Genomic DNA, 11,151 nt, shown 5'->3' on the forward strand with positions numbered 1-11,151 from the left:
AAGGCCTGGAGCTTCTCGTTGGTGTGGCTGTAGCAAGCAGCCTTGTCTTGCAAGGAGAATTTCATCTCAGCTGAAGGAATCAGAAGCACGTGGGAACTACGCTTTGTGTCTTCTCGGCCCCCAGGTTCAGCATCCTTACAGCAGAAATGGAACACAGTCAATGAATAGACATTCGCTAGAGGACACTAGGAAACTGCATCACCAAACTTAGCCTGTAAATGAACTGGAACAGGGCACTTACCCTAAGCTGTCACCGGGGATGCTGCTGGGTGGTGAGGTCTATTACAAAGCCTCCTCCGTTCACAGAGCACTCTTCAAACATCCTGCTATTTGTGTAAAATATTTAACACCACTTGATACAGAGGTCACACCCCGACCCATGTTCTTGCATAACTGGGGATTCTCTTGGAATGACACGGAAGTCAGTCCAAGGCATTCTGGAAGCCATGGAGTATAGTGTTGTGACCTGAGTGTAGGCTTTGTAACAAGTCCTTCTGTAAGGAATGCGATCTGAAGCACATTGCCTGCATTTGACTTTTCTTAAGTGCAATGCAGGGCAGAGCTCAGTTGTTTTTTGTTTTTCGTTTTTTTGTTTGTTTGTTTGTTTTTTTGCACAGTTGTCTCCTCCCTCCATACTTAACTGCAAACCCGCTGAGGGCAGGGTGCCTCTTGTTTGGCTCTGTCTGCTTACAAGCTTGCTTAGTTTCCCAATCTGCTAAGTGGGGAGCATAGTGGTTCCTGCTTAGTGAGGCCACTGTAACGGCTGCCTTTGCTGAGCCTAGACCTGGCATAGAACATCTAAGTGTGCTACATGCATTACCTTATTTCATCTGGACAGTGTCCCAGGGAGATGGGTACTAACATTATCCCCACATGAGGGAGATTTACAGATGAGGAAAATGATACCGGGGGGCCTGAGCAACTTGCCCAAGGACACAGATGTAGCAAGTGCTAGGGGCAGACTTGAACCCAGACAGTTGGACAGTAGAGACCAGCTCACAGATTGCATGCCTTGAGGCTCTCCAGTTCAACACGGTAATGGATGTGCAACACACACACGGCAGGGCGTCTCATCCAGCCATCCGTAACTTGGAGCATTTGACCTCAGTACCTAGCACACACCACAGGACTTTCACTACTTCGTATTTACTGAATGGATCCATGCCATTGATCATCAAGGACCAGTTGCGTTCCTGCAATGCCAAGGGTCCTATTCTAGACACCGGGAATGGAGCACCCGAAAGCCTTGCAAGGCCTCTGTCCTGATGCTTCCATTGCAGTGGGAGGAAACCATAGCAAACCGAGAGTCAGATACAGAATCAGATGTAATCCAATGCCAAATGGTGGTGTGAAGAAAAACACCGCAGCCCAAAGGACGAGAGAAGAACAGGAGCCAAAGGGGAATGACTTAGGGTTTCTTTGAAAATGTGGAATTTTTAGAAGGAGTGGGGCAGTGAGAAAAGTTCCAAAGGGAACGTATTTGTGACTCTGTCACACTTTGGTAAAATTAAATGCCATCACACAGCAGGGAAAGTTATAGTAGGGGTTTTAAAATGCCAAGAGGGAGAGATGGTTGATGGGCTTGGCCTGGGGAGGCAGAAGCCTCATAGCACACCTGCTTGCTCAGGCTTTCAGAGCCTAAGGCACAGTGTGAAGACAGGGAACCAGCCCCCAGCAGAGATTGTCCACCTGCACCTCACCAGCCTGCTTAGTCGACCTGGGAAGGGTGCCTCTCGAATGCTATCTTTTGTCTACCCTTGAGTGAGTGGCAGAAAGATCAGCACAACCCAAAATATGATGTCATCCATCTGTGACTAGCACAGAAGAAGCTAGACCCCCAAGATGGAATGTGCAACTGGGTCAAAATGCAGATGCGGTCCCCCCACCCCCGGCTGCAGCAGCCGGACGGGATGAGAAGCTAACCGAGACAGGAATTTACAAGCACATGACAAAATGGACGGCTTCCCTGGTTGCAAATCATGCAGAAGAGGGTGGGTATCTTAGAGTGGCCGATAACCAGATAAGAAAAAAAGGAAAACAGATCTGTGTGCAATTATCTCCCGACACTGAGTCATGAGGCACACAAGCGGCGCCCTGCAGGACGCTGTCATCCGCAGGCCGTGGCTTTGGCTGATGGCCTCCCAGCCCCTCTGCCTTTGCCGAAGCCCCCAGGGAGCTGGGTGGTGACTGCATTCGTTTCCGGTTCTAGCGCTCCCAAGAGAATCGGCCATGCGGTGTCCAGGATGAAGCTGATCAAGGAAATCCCCCCGAGAGCCAGAGATGGAAGTTCAAAGCCCACAGAAACAGTGTCTGATGAGGATCCCCCCCCCCGCCCCCGTCTGTGGAATTCCCTTATGCAGGTGGTGTTCTGAGATCGAAGAAGAACACCAGGGGTCCCTCCAGAGAGCGGCACCCTGCTCTCCCTTCACGGGCTGATTTGGGGGAGGGACACCCTGTCCCGGGGACAGAGGTCTGCGAGCTGACACTGAGAGTCACCTCAGGAGAAGACGGGAAATGACAGAGACATGGGCGGGGAGCCCAAAGTTATCAACAATTACTAACACTCCCTCAGCGAAGTTGGATTTGGCGTGCAAAGCCCAGGCCCCTCTTTGCACACCCAGCCCCGAGGATCGAAGGACAAGTGTCAGCTGCTGTAGCCAGTCCCGGATGACACATCATGTTTGTCCTCTGCCTCGAGCAGCTGAGTACGTGGCTGGCTTGGCCATCCCCAAAAGGAATCCATCTTGACCAGAACATTCTAATTCTATTAGCAAGACAGCCGAGCCAGGGGTTTTTGGCTCTTCCTGCGTCTCTGGGGAGTGCCTTGGGACCAAGCAGAGACAGGGAGGAGCAGTGACGTGCACAGAGGCCCTGAGCTGGGACCTCCAGGAGCCCAGGGCAATGTCCCTCTTGCAGGGTTCATTGATCCTGAGAAAGCATTCCACCGGGGACAGGGAAACAGCAGGATTCCTGTCCCAGGAGAAGCTGTCTCCCACAGGGGAGACGCTCTGGAGTTTGGGAGATGGGCCCAGGTTCAAGTCCCAGCTCCACTACTTTCTTGCTGGGGACGTGGGGGTAAGTTCCTTAACCTCTCTGCACCTCCATTGCCTGATCTATAAAAAGAAGGCTATACCAGCACCACCTCAAAGGCCCTTTATGAGGACTCAGTGCAATAGCGCACACCGAGTACGGACCGGAGCCTTCCATGCAGTATGTGCTCTGTGAGGGTGTCTTATCTACCTTGAGCTCTGTCACAGGTGCGACGTTGAAGGGCTTCTGTGTTCCAGCCACCTAGGGCTGATGTCGGTCAAACACTTGAGGACTAAGGACTGGGCAAGTTGCTTTACAAACACCGTTACCTCACTTAATTCTCGCAGCGGGTCTATGACGCAGGGCCTGCTGTTTCATCGGTGAGAATACGTCTGAAAGCAGGTCACAAGGCAGTCAATTAAAAGTGGATCAAACAATAAGAAAGCAGGGGCGCCTGGGTGGTTCAGTCGGTTGGGTGTCTGACTCTTGATTTCGGGTCAGGTCATGGTCTCAGGGTCGTGAGATGGAGCCCCGCATGGGGCTCTGCATAGGGCGTGGAGACTGCTTAAGATTCTCTCTCTCCTCTCTCGGCCCCTCCCTGCTCTCTCTCTTGATCAACAACAACAACAGAACCAATAACAAAGTGGCTTTTCCTCCCGGAATGTGATGACCACTGACAGGCAGCCCCACTTGGGACCAGTGTCCCTGGGAACCGTTGATGGATCCAGAGTCTTCTTGGCTCTGCCCGATCTACTGCAGACCGGCTTGTCCCCACATGGTCATGAGAAGCTGCTGCAGCTCCAGCTGTCACACACAGATGGGACAACATCCTTCAGAGAGCGTGAGGGATCTTAAAGTACAAATCTTCATTCCTGCTGTTTTGGGAGAATTCTTGATTTGCTGCTGAATAAAAATAGAGTGAATGGGTCTCGGAGGTCTGACTGTGGTCTCGCCGTAAGGACATCGCTAATGTCCCCTTGCTTGTGGGCTGGCGCTCAGCCAGGTAGAGCTTTGCCTCAAATCCCAGAAGCGCCTGCGATTCTCGAATTTTCTGGTACATCTTTTCCTTCTGGTGAAAGGCTCCATGGATTGATTTAATGTTGAGCTACTCAGAGATTTTTCTCCCTTCCCATTTTGCCTTGCCATAATTAAGATGTATTGGCACCTGGGTGGCTCAGTCAGTTAAGCGTCTGCCTTTGGCTCAGGTCATAATCCTGGGGTCCTGGGATCCAGCCCCGCATCGGGCTCCCTGCTCAGCGGGGAGTCTGCTTCTCCCTCTCCACTCGTGTTCTCTCTCTCTCTCTGTCTCTCTCAAATAAGTAAATAAAATCTTAAAAAAAAAAAAAACTCAAACACCCTACTACATAATGCTTAAAACCAGTAATTAATGAGAGTGTTAAAGATCTAAATGCACAAAAGTCAAACACTGACAAGATTTTCAAGGCAGAAGTTAGTGAGCTAAAGATGAAACGTCTCCAGGGCACTAGGGTGTGAGGCATGCACAGCTCCACGACGCCAGGGGAACAAAGAAGTATGGGCCTGTTCTGAATCACAGTTAGGTGCCGCTGTCCTCCGTGGCCTGAGGGGGGTCGGCCCCTCGACCCCGCCGTGGAGACAGCAGGCACGAGACCGCCTCCTCGCTACCTCACAAACTGCGTCTTCTAACTCCCTTGAAAACGGTCTTTGCTCTTGCCTTTCTTTATTAGGGTGGGAAGCCTTTCCTGTAAACGGATGGTACACGGGCCCTTGGGCCTCATCTGCCACGACGGGCATAAGCCAGACCAGAGTTTGAGTGTGCGTTTACATTGACCCACATTTTCATCACAATCGGAAGATGATGATAATAATATTAATAATAAAAGTATTAGTAGTGGGGCGCCTGGGTGACTCGGTTGGTTGGGCGTCTGCCTTCGGCCCAGGGGTCCTGGGATCAAGCCCCCAGTGGGCTCCCTGCTCAAGGGGGAGCCTGCTTCTCCCTCTCCCTCTGCCCCTCACCCTCTGCTCGTCCTCTCTCTCTCTCTCTCTCAAATAAATAACATCTTTTATAAAAAAAACTAGTAGTGAGACTGATGGCTAATATTTACTGAGTACTTACTATGTGCCAGGACCTGTGCTAAACCCTTCACATGCATCACCTCAGTTAATCCTTCTAACAACCCATGAGTAGGTACTTTACCATCCCCATCTTTTTTTTTTTTTTTTGAAGATTTTATTTATTTATTTGACAGAGAAAGACACAGCGAGAGAGGGAACACAAGCAGGGGGAGCGGGAGAGGGAGAAGCAGGCCTCCCGCCGAGCAGGGAGCCCGATGCGGGGCTCGATCCCAGGACCCCGGGATCACGACCTGAGCCGAAGGCAGACGCTTAACGGCTGAGCCACCCAGGCGCCCCTTACCATCCCCATCTTAAGGATAGAGAAACAGAGGCCCCGAGGGATTGATCACTTGCCCAAGGTCACATAGCTAATAGCTGGCAGAACTTGGGTGAGAACCCAGGGATTCTGGCCACAGAGCAAAGGCTCTGAGCCACACAACCCAGAGTGAAGTGTGCCTGCAGCCGGGTAGCTGGGCTCCTCCCGGGGAGGTTTTCTTGTTTCCGGTCCTGACTGCCAAGCCTCGAATGAATCTTTTGAAAGAGATGCCAAATCGACTCCTCATCACGAACACGGCAGAAATGAAGGCCCTTGGTCACTGGAAGTCTCGTGACTGTGGGACCATCACCTGAGAGGTTCTCCAACCGCAGATCTGGTGACGGCTCTCCTCTGCCTGCCTTCTTGCTATTTTCTTTCCAGAATCTACCTTGTCTGGACAGCATGCTAATGAGCTAACCGAGAAGGTCTGACTTACTGGCAGTGCTTCCTAATGAAACGCACTTGCTCAATAGAAAAGCTGGCCCTGGTGAGTAGACCTGAGTGGCAGGACCGTGCGCAGATGCCAAGTGGCATGGGGATAATTTAGTTCAAGGGGTTGTCCCGCTGCCAACACCACCTCCACACGCAGGACTAACTACAGTGCCAAAGCGTGTGGGTATGGTTTTCACGGGAGTTAGAAGAAGCAGCAGGCGAGGTAGGGAGTACTGGAGAATATTTGCGTGTTCGCTGTGTTCTTGCTTTTCCAAATAGCAAGGCAATGAATGTGCTGATTTTCACGGACGCTGAATGTTTCAGAGCAGACCCTTGGGGCCCATAGACGTCTTAGAAACAAGGATGGCTCCTAAGGATTGAACACTTCACACCGTCAAGGCGTGTTATCCTCACGACCCTCTCAGGTCGGTGTGATGGGTGCCCCCACTTTACAGATGAGCTAAGTGAGGCTCGAAGTCACAGGGTTAGTCAGTGGAGGGGCTGGGACGAAACCCAGGCGTCTGAAGGGGAAAGCCATGCACGTGAGCAGAGCATCCACACTGGGGAGAGCGCAGAGTGCAGGGAGGGGTGGGGAGGGGGAGACGGAGCCTGAAGGGAGGTCAGAGACACGCTCCGGCAGCAGTAGAAGCATGTGTGGGAAGAAAACATTCAAAGCACCTGCTGGAAAAATCAAACTGTCCCTGCCAGGCAGTAAAGCGACGTGCTGCATGACATCTCCATCTCGGGCCCGAAAAGGCGGGTGAGGGCAGCTGGTCCGGCCGGCGTGCCGAGGGGCCTCTGCCGCAGTGAGGGTGCAAGTTGGAGCATCGTGCTCCTACCCCACTGGCGTGGATCTGTGGGCCGCAGGACAGCCCTGGGGGTAGGCCTCCGGCCTCCACGTCTGGGCAGCTGGGGCTGAAGTCCCAGCTTCCCTCCCAGGCTATAGGGCCCTGCAAAGACCTGGCCCTCCCTCAGTTTCCTCCTCTGCTCAGTGGGGATTCACGAGCGTGAATGAAGCTGTGCCTCCCTAAGCACAGTGTCCGGCAAGGCAATGAATGATGAGGGCCATTGCCACCGTGACTGCCTTCTGCCCATGCTCCCAGACCCCATCCCCACGCACACTGGACCCTCAGCTGCCACACCTGGACGTCGGGCCCCTGCACCCTGGTCATACGGGGCCTCTCGGAGGTCAGGAGGCTGCCCACTAACTCACTGTGTGGCCTCTGCAAGTGTCCTGACCCTCTCTGAGCCTCAGGTTTCCATGTATGGAAAATGGGGGTCATGATAGACCTCCCTCTCCCGTGGGACTGAGATGTGGCTGAAATGAGTTCATGCGCGGACAGCACTCAGCACAGTGCCCAACCTCCGGTGAGCATCCTCAGTTAGCAACTCTTCATACCACTATTGATCCACTGGACTAAATGTTATTGAGTGCCTCTGGTATACCAGGCAGTGTTTGAAGTGCTGCAGTTTAGCATCGAGCAAAACCAGACAAACCCCACCCTGCCAGGGCTTAGATTTTCGAGGGAGAGGGAAAATCGTGTAGCATAGGTCAGGTAGGGAGCAGCGCAGCAGAGAGCAGTGGTGTGGGGGCAGGGCACAGACACAGGGACTTTTGGGAAAGGGGTAACACTGAGCTGTGCGCTCAATGTCTTCGTTCTCCTTTCAGACCCTTGTGACTTGCTTTGGCCAATGAAACATGACAGGTGCCAGTTCTGAGTGGAACCGCAGAGCCACTGTGTGACTTACCATTGTGTGACTTGCCATTGTCCCTTCCCACTGCCACTGTGACCATGAAAATACAAGGAGAAGAGCCTGGGTCAGCCTGGGCCTCTGAGCAGCCATCCAGAGCTCCTAGGCCATGACACTGGATATGCAGTGTGTATGAGAGATGAACCTTCCTGGTGCCCAGACACGGAGAGTTTAGGGTTGCTAACTGCAGCATAACTAAGCCTGATCCAAAGTCCTATGTCTTAAGGGGGCAGAAGCTTAAGGAGAATGGGGGAGCAAGCCACAGGACAATATGTGGGAAAAGTGTTGTTGGTGGGGGGAGCGGCAGGTGCAAGGGCCTTGAGGCAAAAGAGTGTGCTGGTGTATTCCAGGAACAGCAAGGAGGCCCTTGCAGCTGGAGTAGCTCCAGCAGCAGAACAGAATTAGAGCGGGGAGAGGGGGACCCATCACATCCTTGTGGGCCACTGTAAGGCCAAGCACAATGCTTACTGGTGTCTGGGGAGGGGCGGGTCTCCAAACCAACCGGCACACCTGTCCTCCCACACCTGTTTCCAACACTGCGTTTTAAAAGTAACAAGAGAGGTTGCAGCTGTTGGTGCCCCCCCCAACACACACACACACACACACACACACACACACACACACACACACACACACACACACACACACACACACACACACACACACACGGGATGGGCTGGGGCATCCTGCCGGACCACCCCCATCCCAGGGCTCTCCCTTCTGGCTGGGACCTTCCAGCTGGCCTCACACTTGGCTGCAGGTCCTCGTTTGTTTGGGGCTTGGACAGACTTTCCAAGCTGCTCCTCTCGGCATCTGTTTATGAAGATGACTCTGTTGCACGAGCCTCCCAGGGTTGCTCCATGGGTCCAAGCATCTGTTCTGCTGAATTTCTTTCTCTATTTATTTCTCCAGTAAACAACCAGGGCAAAGGCAGGGTTGTGTGGTGATTCCACAACTCCTGCTGCTAGTGCCAAGATCTAATAGGACGCAGAGATAACAAGGGGAGAAATGAGGGTCCCGTGATCGGAGCGGAACACGGGGTAAGGCTCTGGGATCTCCATGCAGGAGCTGTATCATCCACAGCTCCCACGGCTCCCACGGCACTCAGAGACGTGGGCAGAGCTGGCCCCTAGCGGATCTGCTGGCTTTGCGCCCACCCCCCCGCATCGCTTCCCTCTTTTGCTGTTCACAGCCCCCCAGTGACAGCCTTAAGGACCCCAAGGGAACAACCCTCTCCTTTCTCAGTCCAGGGGGGTTTAAGGGAGGCCTGAAGCCCCCTTACTCCCCATCCCCTGAGCCCCACATCCAGGAACAGGTCCATGGCTGAGGCCTCCCCACTACATTTCTCCTTCCCTGACCCTTTGCGATTGGTTCTGCAGTGGTCACATGACCCAAGCTGGGCCATTCCAGGTCACCCCAGGATTTTTAGGGGAGCCATGTGGAAAGGTGGGGGTCTCTCTGATTGGGTTGTGAAGATGATAGGATGTGACTCACAACTGCCGGTGACCGTCTCAACCATCACGGGGCCGGGGGGGCGGGTGGGAAGTGGTGGGAGAGCCTGCCTGAGAATGAGGGCAAGGCAGAAGAAAGCAAAGTGGAGGAATGGAAAAACACAGATTTCTGAAAGTAACACTTGAGCTCCTGGATCCAGCTACTCCTGAAGCCCCTGGGTTTGAGGGGTAAGTAATTTATGTGGTTTCCTGTCACTCACAATCAGCAGTGCCCCAGCCGATTCACGAACACACATCAGTAGACAAACATAAGGAAGTAGGGTGTGGGGATGGAACAAACACCGAGCAGGATGGAAAATGAGAGAAGGCAGGAAGGCGAGGAGGTCTGAGAGTTACTCAACTGGGGTGGTTTCCTGTGTCCTCGGCACAATCGCAAAGCCCAGCAGGATCTGGCCTGTTACTGTTGGGCTTTACCACCTCTGTCTCCCATTTGCGCCCTCTCTTCTAGCTATACCACCTTCTACATCCGTCTTCTATGCTGTGTCACGAATGACCCAAATTTAGCAGCTTAAAACAACACCTTTTTATTAGCTCACAGTTGTGTAGGTTGGAAGGACATCACAGCGTCACTGGTTCTCGGCTCGGGCTGAAATCAAGGTGTTAGCCAGCTGAAGGGTCTCTTCCAAGCTCATTCCTGTAATTGGCAGGATTCCGTTCCTCGTGGTTGCGGGACTGTAGCCCCATTTCCTTGGTGGCTTTCAGCCCGGGACAGCTCTCAGCTCCCAGAGGCCATTATGTCATGGGGCTCCTGCCAGCAAATCCTCTCGGCTTCCAGTCCCTCTGACTTTTCCTCCTGCCCCCAGCCACACAGAACTCACTTTCTGCTCTCCAAGGGCTCCCCCGATGAGGTCCGATGCACCTGGCTTACCTCTGCATCTTAAGGTCAGTGGCCCTGGGGCTCTAATTACAAATGCAAAGTCCTTGCACAGCAGCACCTAGATTCAAGTCTGGATGAATGAGCAGAGGATGGGAATCTTGGGGGGCCAGCTTGAGGATCCTGCAGGTTCCTTGTTCCTCAGCCATCCCGTCTGTGCTCTCCCTCGAAGCCTGTATGTGCTGTCTGCTCCTCCAAAGAGCTCTTCTGGCAAGTGCCCACATGGCTGACCACTCACCTCCTCGTGTTTCCGTACTGATGGCACCTCCTTGAGGAGACACCCTCGCCCTCCCCACAGAAACATCAGCCCTCTCGCTCCCCAGCCCCTTAACCCTGCTTTGTTGTTCTTCGCAGAGTTTACGTGATATTACAGATGTATTCGCTCTTCCTCCCCCCCGCTGGACGGCAAGCCCTGGGACAGGGACTTTTATTGTGTTTGTAGAGCCTGGCACAGAGTAAATGCTCAATAAATATTTGTTGACTGGAAGAATGGACATGTTTCTTAGATTTCCTTAATGGTCTTAAATAGTCACTGTGAGGTCTTACTCGTGTTTAGCTGCCAGCCCCGGGCTCCACGGGAGGCACAGTAAAGCCGAGGCAGAGAGCCCAGGGATCGGAGCCAGACTGCCTGAGTTCCAAACGTATGGGCCAGCCCTGCCCTCTTCAAAGCGGGTTTCTTCATCTGCGACATAGGACAATACTAGCACCTACCTCAAAGGGTGTCCATAGGTGTGAAATAGCTCAGGTGAAGTGGCCGGCACCCAAAGCCAAACCGTAAAGCGACACCATTTCCTACCCTCAGAAAGGCAGGGTTGTCACGGATCAACAAGGATGGCTAAGATGGGCATCTGCGGGGGAGTGCATTTCGAGGCAGTCACTTCAGAGATTTGTTTCGCAGACTCTAGCCGAGGTGAGGACGTGCACATCCTGTGTCCTGCCCAGAGACAAGCCCAGGAATCCTTTAGGGGTTTGCAATCACATCCACGCCACCTACCAAGATATACTGCTTATATCAGTAAGATCTCACGGGACAAATTCAGAGACGCTACCAGCTTCCGTAGATGGACCGTCAGACACCCGAGCAAGCACTCTCCGTAAATAACCTCCCGCGTCTTATTCCCACTTTACAGATGAGAAAATCG

The sequence above is a fragment of the Zalophus californianus genome, chromosome 8 (genome assembly GCF_009762305.2).
Source record: "Zalophus californianus isolate mZalCal1 chromosome 8, mZalCal1.pri.v2, whole genome shotgun sequence".
Lineage (NCBI taxonomy): Eukaryota > Metazoa > Chordata > Mammalia > Carnivora > Otariidae > Zalophus > Zalophus californianus.